Source organism: Canis lupus, chromosome 33, assembly GCF_011100685.1.
Source record: "Canis lupus familiaris isolate Mischka breed German Shepherd chromosome 33, alternate assembly UU_Cfam_GSD_1.0, whole genome shotgun sequence".
NCBI classification, from domain to species: domain Eukaryota; kingdom Metazoa; phylum Chordata; class Mammalia; order Carnivora; family Canidae; genus Canis; species Canis lupus.
The window spans coordinates 9,151,011-9,160,520 of NC_049254.1; positions in this window are offsets into that span (position 1 = coordinate 9,151,011).

The window sequence follows — 9,510 nt, forward strand, 5'->3', positions numbered from 1 at the left end:
TTTCACAATATCAATTCTTCCAATCCATGAGCATGGAATATTTTTCCATCTCTTTGTGTCTTCCTCAATTTCTTTCAGAAGTGTTCTGTAGTTTTTAGGGTATAGATCCTTTACCTCTTTGGTTAGGTTTATTCCTAGGTATCTTATGCTTTTGGGTGCAATTGTAAATGGGATTGACTCCTTTATTTCTCTTTCTTCAGTCTTACTGTTAGTGTATAGAAATGCCACTGATTTCTGGGCAGTGATTTTGTATCCTGCCACACTACCGAATTGCTGTATGAGTTCTAGCAATCTTGGGGTGGAGTCTTTTGGGATTTCTATGTACAGTATCATGTCATCTTCGAAGAGGGAGAGTTTGACTTCTTTTTTGCCAATTAGCATTGCCCTCCTCACTCTTTACGTCAACAAATACTAAGTATAAAATAGGAATATTGACTCGGTATGATATTTGATGGCAACTGCTGTGGTCTGAATGTCGTGTCCCCCTCAAATGCATATATCGAAATCCTCACCCCCAAAGATGATGTTTTTAGCACTTGAGACTGGGGAGGGCCTTGAGGGTGGAGCCCTCTTGAATGGGCTTATAAAAGAGGCTCCACAGAGCCTTCTGGATCCTTCCACCATGTGAGCACACAACCACAAGCCTGGGGCCGGGAAGAGTCCTCGCCGACCACTCTGGCATCAGACTACCAGCCTCCAGAACCATGAGAGATACATTTTTGTTGTTTGTAAGCCACCCACCTGTGCTATTTTGATAGAGCAACCTGAACAGACTAAGACAGCAGCATTTGAGTGTGGACTATAGACTGTCTCTTTCTTACCTCAACCTATCCTTAAATGAAATCTTCAGAGTGATTTGGTGAATCGGCTTTGACTTCCCTGCATATCACAGTGGATCTAAAAAATATTTTTGCTTTATGGATGTGCAACAGCCTTATCGCAAAACATATTTACTCTCATGGGAGGTGGTTCTTTGAATGGAATTAACTCAAGAGCGGTAGAAGAATTTAATGCAAGGGATAACAGACATGCTCTGTGGATTTAAGCACTTAAAGACTCCTTCCCGGAAGTATATACACTTACATCAGGATTCTCAGCTTGCGCCTGGCCTGTATCTGTGGCTGGGAACCTGGCAAATCTGGGCAGAGCCTACTAGCAAAGTAAATTTAAAAAAAAAAAAAAAAAAGGCTCTGAGTAGACAGGACTGTGAAGCTAAGATACTCTTTTTTTTTTTCTTCTTTTCATTCTAAACCCAAACAGCTCTGAAAACAAAGGTGTTTTTCCCCCCTAAATTTTCTGCAAAGATATTTGGTGGGAAAACCTGATGTGAATTAATGCATATATCCCAAGTCTTCATTTGACCCTCTTTGAATATTCCTAAATGTCACTGCAGATAGTTGAAGTGTTTGATTATGGGTACAGCACCACAACCCACTGGGGGGAGGGATTTATGAAATCCATGGTGGGGACACTATGCCATCTTTTTCAAATTGGGAAAATTCTGAATTCTAAAACTCATTTGGCTTCGAAGGAAGGGACTGTGGACTTGTGATATTTTGCTCTGCAGTTTCCATGTTTTCACGTGAACTTAATTTCCTTTAGGCCTCAGGTTTGTAGTGTCTGCAACTGCTTACTGGCTTATCTCTGACGTGACCTTTTTCATTTATGCTAAAATCTATGATCAGCGAAAAGGCTAAGTGAGGGTATTTATCCTTCAGATTTGTCCTCTGTGTATAAAACTCTAGATGGAAAGTTTTTGGATGAAAGGACATTTCTGGTTACGGTTTCTGGCATCCTTTGGTACCTTAGGTTTGAAAAAGCAGTAAAAACATCCCATTCGGTCAGAAAAGGCAAAACGACAAGAGTGATGGGTGTATCTGGAGAAGTCAGTGGCACTTCAGGTGTGGAATCACCATAGAGCGCACGAGGCTAATGGTCTCTCTATCACTGCGATTGTCGTCACGGGTGTAACTCACCAGAGAACCAACGAGAAACACCCTCTGCTGTCCAGTATTTCAAAGCCCTTTATTGCTTTATTTGTTCAGAGGTGCATCGGGTAAATGGAGTGCTTATAATTGTAGGTGTAGTACCAGCCATTAAAGCAAATATATTTACAGCCCCTGTAATTATATTTTGGTAAAAGTTGTTCTGGATGGCTCGGCAGGACTCCTCCCTGGGTAATATGTTTACTTCGATATTTTCTCCAATGATGCAGAACAGCTTATAGTCCAAACATTTTCTCCTGATGATACTTTTATTTCTGGCATGACCTTCTTCTCTTTCAAGTCTAGATGGAAAAAAAAAAAAAAACAATTTACAGAAACATACAGAGTGATGGACAGATGTAATGCACTCCAGGAACTTATTGATTTATTGACCAATAGTCACATTAAAAAAATCTATAATTCAGAGGCTAATGAAAGAAGGAAGGCACAGTAAGCATGATATTAAATAAGGTCTATGTTTCAGCATGATGTTCGAATTCCTACCTTGACGTCCCTGTTCTTAGGTATTCTTGTTAGATTAGATTCTTGTTAGATTAGTTAGGTTAGATTTTTCTGCTGCTTAAGCATGTATGTAGAAAAACGGGCAATAGTTACTATTTAACAGAATTACTGTATCACAGCTTTCTATTTAGCGGCAACATGAGCCTTCTCTGGGGAGTGTTTTAAAGCTTATTTAATTAGGTCACCTTTGGACAAACTGGGTTTAGGGCAAACTGAAAGGTATCTAAATTCTTTAATATCACCTCAGCACCATTTGGTGTCCTGGTGTGTTAATTTGCCAAATGGAACCCCAGGGAAGAGAAATAATTAAGTCAATAAACAAAGAATATAAGTAAATGCTTACTTATACATGAGAACTATCCTGTATTTGTATAAGATCTTTGAGTTGATGAAAGGAGTTTTCATTATGATGTTATACTTTTTTTTCCTTATTCAAAATGCATTTCTGCATTTTTTTCCCCAAAAAACAGCTTTATGGGTTATAAAATCATTGAAAGAATTATTTTCTCTTTCCTTTATAACTATATATATATATACTTGCAGTATATGCTTACTATGGTGCTTTGAATAAACGGTGGCTATGTGCAGTATGTTGGCACTGGAGATGTCTATTCTTATAAAACCAGGAGTCTAGAGTCAAATGAGAAAAAAACATAGAAATTTGTATGTCTCGTGGAAATTTTTGGTCACTTAAAGCAGTGAAAATGTATGGTTTTGGCCTTTCCAAAATACCTTTTTTCCAGGGGGAGATGTCTCCATTTTTTAAACATGCAATACAAATAATACGTCTGTTAATCAGTGTCTCATCCAGTTCTTCCAACCAGAATTATGCCCTATGCTCCTCTAAATATGGAATTTATTTTCCTATTACCATTACAATAGACATCTGTTCTTAACAGAGTCAATAATAATCTTTCCATGATATTTCATACATAGATGCTAAGAGGAACTCTTCCTTTGGATTGTAAGCTGTTAACATAGACCAGTGAGCCTCTATCTTTCCTTACAGAGAGTCAGTTTGTTGAAGGAGAGAATGAGGCCAATCTGCGAAGAGCAGCAAGAGTTGGAGCCAAAATCTGGAAAGAAGGTCATTGAACTCCTTGATCTAGCCATACCTGAATTTCACTTTTGGGTTTCCTACTTATATGACTCAATTTCTCTTTACTTAAGCTGGTGTCAGGTAGACTTAATTCATATGTGGCTTAAAATATTTTAATAAATTTTATAACTTTGGAAATGAAAAATGGCTCAGTATAAATAGCTTGCTTGCTTCCCCCTCCCCGCCCCCCCCCCCCCCCCCCGCCCCAGCAGTCTTATCTGCTTTTTCAGAAGATGGTAAAGGCTGTTTTTCAGACATTAGGTAAAGGCTGATACTTTGGATGTTGATGCATGGATTACTCAATATAACAATGAAGTGAAATCAAATGTTTTAGTTTTGTTTATTAAAAGTATAGCTTTCAAAATAGCCATAGATAATGTATTCTTTTACAGTAATGAACAGAGTCAGCGTGAAGTATATATTAAAGAACATCTAAGTACAATGATGGCATATTTATCCACTGAATCAGATGTTATCAATAATTGCTTAGCTAAATATTGGCTTTTATCCTTACCTATAAGAAAAATTTTTACTTTTCTCACCTATTTAATTTTATGTCCGTACAGAATGCCACTTGTCTCCTCCTTCTCATACTTTGCAATGAGTCTTGCTACAGGTGCTACAGCTACTTCTGATTTCAGGGTAAATTCAAAAGTTTTAAAACTCTCTGTTTAGCTTCTGAGGGATGATTTTGATTTGCTTTTTTGCTTCTAGAAATACTCTGCAAGGGAAAACCAGGTTTTTGCCTGAGGTTTGTTCTGTTCCATGTCTTGCACAGACACAACTTTCCTTCCTTTCTTTCCTTTCAGTCCTTTCCTTTCCCTTCCCTCCCTCTCTCTCTTGCTGTTTTATCCCCCCTCCCTACCCACTTATCTTGCCCCCATGCATAGTCAAAGCAAAATGAAAAATGAGCTTCACTGGGGATGAATCATCTTGGTTGTGTCAAACCCTGTGAGTATTTTCTCTGCTAGAGGAAAGATTATTTCTCTAATCATCCAGTCATTCCATTTCCTTCCTTGAAACTGGAACATGCTCACCCCCTTTCCAATTTATATAATTTTAACACACATTTTCAATGAACATGCACAATTAAAAGAAAAACAGATGCACATTGATTTTTTTTTCATATACAGCAAGTTAGGTAAATATTTATAAACCAAATGTTCATAAATTGTAAAGTTACCTATAGGATCCTAAGTTTATTTACTATTGTTATCCATCACCATATTGTCATAACTTGATGAATTTCCCCAATAGAATTAGCTCCGATGAATGCAGTGTGATTTGGAGTACTGTCAATACATAGTCATCTAACAGTTGTTGTTGCTTTTTTTTAAATACTAGCAAGCCTGCAGCAAATTTTAAAATACATTTAAAGGTGTTTATCATACCCAGTATGTAATAGATGTAATCATACACAGGTTTTCAAATCAGTTCAAAAGATTCATTTTATAGGCACACGATTATGGTAATTTATCATTAATGTTATCTTCTGGATGTTGTAGTTTTGGTTGAGGTAAAGATTTGCAGTTGCACATCTCCCTGTCCACGGTCAGTGTTCATCTAATAGCTAGCATCCTACCTAAGATTAGATTTATGCATTTGTTTTTGGTTCAAGGTTTCTTGCTCCCGCTGGCAAACACAGATGCTCCTTAACTCCTCTCCACCTGAATGTGCACAGAATATAATTATGACGGGAACTAACATTATCTGAAATACATTTCTGTTTATGCTTGTAGACCAAGGTCAGAACAATTAATCTGAAAGATGGTAGCACCGCGGATTATGCCAAACAATATTTCCCACAGGAATGCAATACCATATATCACAAATAGGCAAAATATTCATGCAAATCCTCTGCTGGCCTCTCTGTCAACTCAGGTTTACTGTCACTAAATAGGAAGTTCACAAAATAGACTGCATGGAATGCGGATGTTTCTGGTGGTGTGTGTTTCATGCACGCGTTGAAGTAATATTGTGATGATTAATTCTTCCAGCTTTACTGAGATATAATTAATATATAACATTATGTCAATTTAAGGTGCATAATGTGGTGATTCAGTGTACATATATTGTGAAGTGATTACCACGATAAGAGTAGTTGACACCTTCTGTTGGTTACTTTTATGCTGACTTTGACTGGACTATGCAGATCCACATATTTGGCCAAATGTTATTCTGTGTGTTTTGAGATGAGAGTAAGTTAGTAGAATGAGAAAAGCAGATTACCCTCTCTAATGCGGGTGGGCCCCATCCAATCAGTCAAAGGCCTGATTAGAACAAACACTGACCCCCACTCCCCACCCTCGAGTGAATGAGGATTCCTGCTACCTAATTGCCTTAACTGGGCAACATTATTTTCTTGTCATTGGGTCCAAACTCAGCCCTCAGTTCCTCCTGGGTCTCAAGCATGTCAGGCTTTGGTTTGGAACTATGCCATTGGCTCTCCTGGTACTCAGGTCTTTGGGTCTGGACTAAAACTAAACCATCGCCTTTCCTGGATCTCCTTAGTCATTCATTTTCTCATTCTTTCTCTCTCTCCCTCTCTCCCTTCCTGTCTGCCTGCCTCTGTCTCATCTGTCCATCTATATCTGTATAGATAGATGTATCCTATGGGTTCTGTTTACTGGAGAAGCTTAGTACAAGTATTAGATGGATGACCTGTAAAATGGAGAAAGTAATCTTTTTCTGCCTATGTGACAAGAGTCTGGGACAAGTCCCAGGTCCATTGCAAACATCCCGATTGACTGGCGTGATGATGCTGAATAACACCAGGTTTAGTGCTCCCTCCCCTTGGTTGCCCAGAGCAACTTGTGGCATTGCGATAACACAGTTGGCCAAGGTAAAGTCTCGCCCTTTGGGTTGGTGAAGGCATAAATGCTTAGGTCAGTAGGGATCTAACACCCAATTTTTGCAACTAAATCAATAATTGAGAAACAGTTTCCCTTTAAGCCTGAACTTTTTTGAGAACCAGGTAGAACAATATCAAGAAAACTGTGGCAAAGCCCTGGTAGTTGGCGATTGCCTGGTACACTTCACAGATCTGATTGCTGAAAAGCCACTGCTGCTCTGGTTGAAGAGGGGATGGGTTTGGGAATCTCTGCTACCTCCACTCCCAGTCATCTCTTCCTTATTAAGAAAAATGGTCAATTGTTTGCCTCCTCTGTATAAGGGAAGTCATGGTTTGCTTTTGCGTTAGTGTCCTCTACAACCTCTCAATCGGCTATCCTTGGGGACTAAAACCAACTGACAAATCAAGTTAGCAAGGTAATAATCGTTTGACAGAATTGGAAGCTAATTTTTTAAACTGTCTTTGATTTGACAAAATCATAGAATCAATCAGTGTCAAAAAAGGCCAGTCTTGTTACACCGTGAACCTTTCATTATTGCCATTCCCTATCACTCTTGGCATCAATTACTTCATCTTACAGGGCACAGAAGTCAGAATTGTAGAGAAGTAGACAGCAAAGTCTGGTGGCCTATTGACTTGACTTTGATAGCCGACTGAAACTGCATTTTTAAAACTAATCAGCCTGATATAAATTTTTCTGTTGTATAGATGTGATCTAAAATACACAAAATATTCTGGGGCTTGAAAACCTTTTATAACAGTCTAACAACCATGGTTTTTTAAATTGGTTTTAAAAGCTATGGCCTTACACGGGCTGCATTCTGGGATTTGAGTTTTATTTTCAACTTTAAATCTTTATTTAAAAACAGGTATATTCTCCCGGGGGAAAAAAAAAAAAAGAAAAGGTCTGAGTCGAAGAGCAAAGAAATTTTATCCTGTGAGTGATTGTTGCTAAGGGACCATTTCATGCAAATTAATCTGTAAACATTTAGCAGCTAGATACCTGATTGGGGGGGGGGGGTGAGGGTGGGGGTGGAGAGTAGAGAAAAGTAGTCAGTTGGAGAGCAAGAAAATTACTCCCATCTGATTAGAAAAAGATAATCATGGTGTTTTCATGCAGACCAGCACAGCACCATCATGATGTTTTTGAAATTTCTCTTTTATTTTTGCTTGGCTTGGGGTGAGGATAAGGAGTCCTGAGGAATATGGGGGGATACCTGGTGCACAAAAGTTTACCTGGAAAAGTAAGGCAACTGAATACATTTCGTGTTGACAGCTATTCGGGTATCTTGTTAAAGAAAAGAGCAAAAGCTAGAAATATACCTGTCAGATATTTTCCCCCAAAGCTCATTGGAGTTTTCAGAGTTGCTGACAAATTCTGGTTAAATTGGAAGCATGTTTTTTACCAACTTTTGAGAGAAACCAAGAGCTACTTACAGCCATGTTTGAAATTGATTGGATCTTATCAGTAAAAGATGCTTCTAGAAAACTCAATTTTTTCTTTTAAATCTTAGTGACAAAAAAAAAAAAAAAAACCCCTAAAGTTAAAAACAATGAGTGGTGATATTGCTCTATATGTTGCATATGGTGATTACAAGATTCTGCATATGTAATAAATTATGTGCACCCACAAAAACAGGAGTAGATTTAGAACCAGTGACATCAGAATAAGGTCAGCAGATTGTATGAATGTTCATTTCCTGATTGTGATATTACACTAGTTACGCAAGATGTTACCCTTGGGGAACACTGGGCAAAGGGCTTAACAGAGCTCCCTCCATTACGTCTTACAACTACATGAGAATCTACAATTATTAATTAATTTAATTGATAATTAGAAGTTATAACAGTTACGACTATCATAAAATACATTACTTTTTATTCACTTCCTTGAAAATTGATATTTAAACATTTCAAAAGCGCACGCACTGAAATTACTCTGAAAAAATATGGAAGAATTTAGAACCTGGAATTTTTCTACAGAGCAGAGCCAATAAGCTTTCATTTATAGGTCAAAAGAAAAATTCTGAATTATTGTTAATCTCATGCACTGTCTCATAAAATTGCCAGCATGTAGCAAGTATAATTTGCTTTAATCCAATAGGACAGGGAACCCTGGGTGGCGCAGCGGTTTGGCGCCTGCCTTTGGCCCAGGGCGCGATCCCCCCGGGATCGAGTCCCACATCGGGCTCCCGGTGCATGGAGCCTGCTTCTCCCTCTGCCTCTCTCTCTCTCTCTCTCTCTCTCTCTGTCTCTCTGTTACTATCATAAATAAATAAAAATTAAAAAAAAAAAAGATTAAAAAAAATCCAATAGGACAGAGCGGCGAATACAATGTAGTTTATATAAAGACCTTTTCACTGTAAGTGGATAGGAAAACATTTCTTTTCATTATGTTGCCTTGTGGATGAGTCAGTTTGAGCAGATATATTAAAAATTTTAGAGCATATTGAAATATATTTTCGAGTGATGTTCAAAAATATAAATTTCAAAAATAACATTCATTTACATTATTATTGTACTAAAGATCCCACTATGTGCAATGTTAAATATTGAGATACTTAAGCTACTTTAAAAAACAATTCTTAAAGATCATTACAAAAATATGCATCAATTAAAAAAATGCATCAATTATTCATTTATCAACTGTTTTTGAATAACTGCAATTAAGCTGTGCCAGATAACAGATATAATAGTAAAAAAGAAAAATGAGCTTTAACATAATGGTACCTTCTGTCCCCTGAGAACTTAATAGCATTATGGTACTAGTAATAATGCTATTATATTAATAATACAAATAATAACACTGATGGTTAACTAGTTGTGCTAGATCTGGTGCTAATCACTCTTCATGTTTTCATTAATATTCACTCTAATCTTCCAAGTAGATTCTAGGAGACAGGTGTCTGGGATAAAGGGGCTTTGATATAAGTGATTGAACGAGAGGTTAGAAGAACTCAAGGTTCTGATAAATACCGTTGGTAAATCACAAAAAGAAAACTCCATTGAAACTTAAAGCAAAAACAATAAAACTCTTATTTGAACTGTAACGG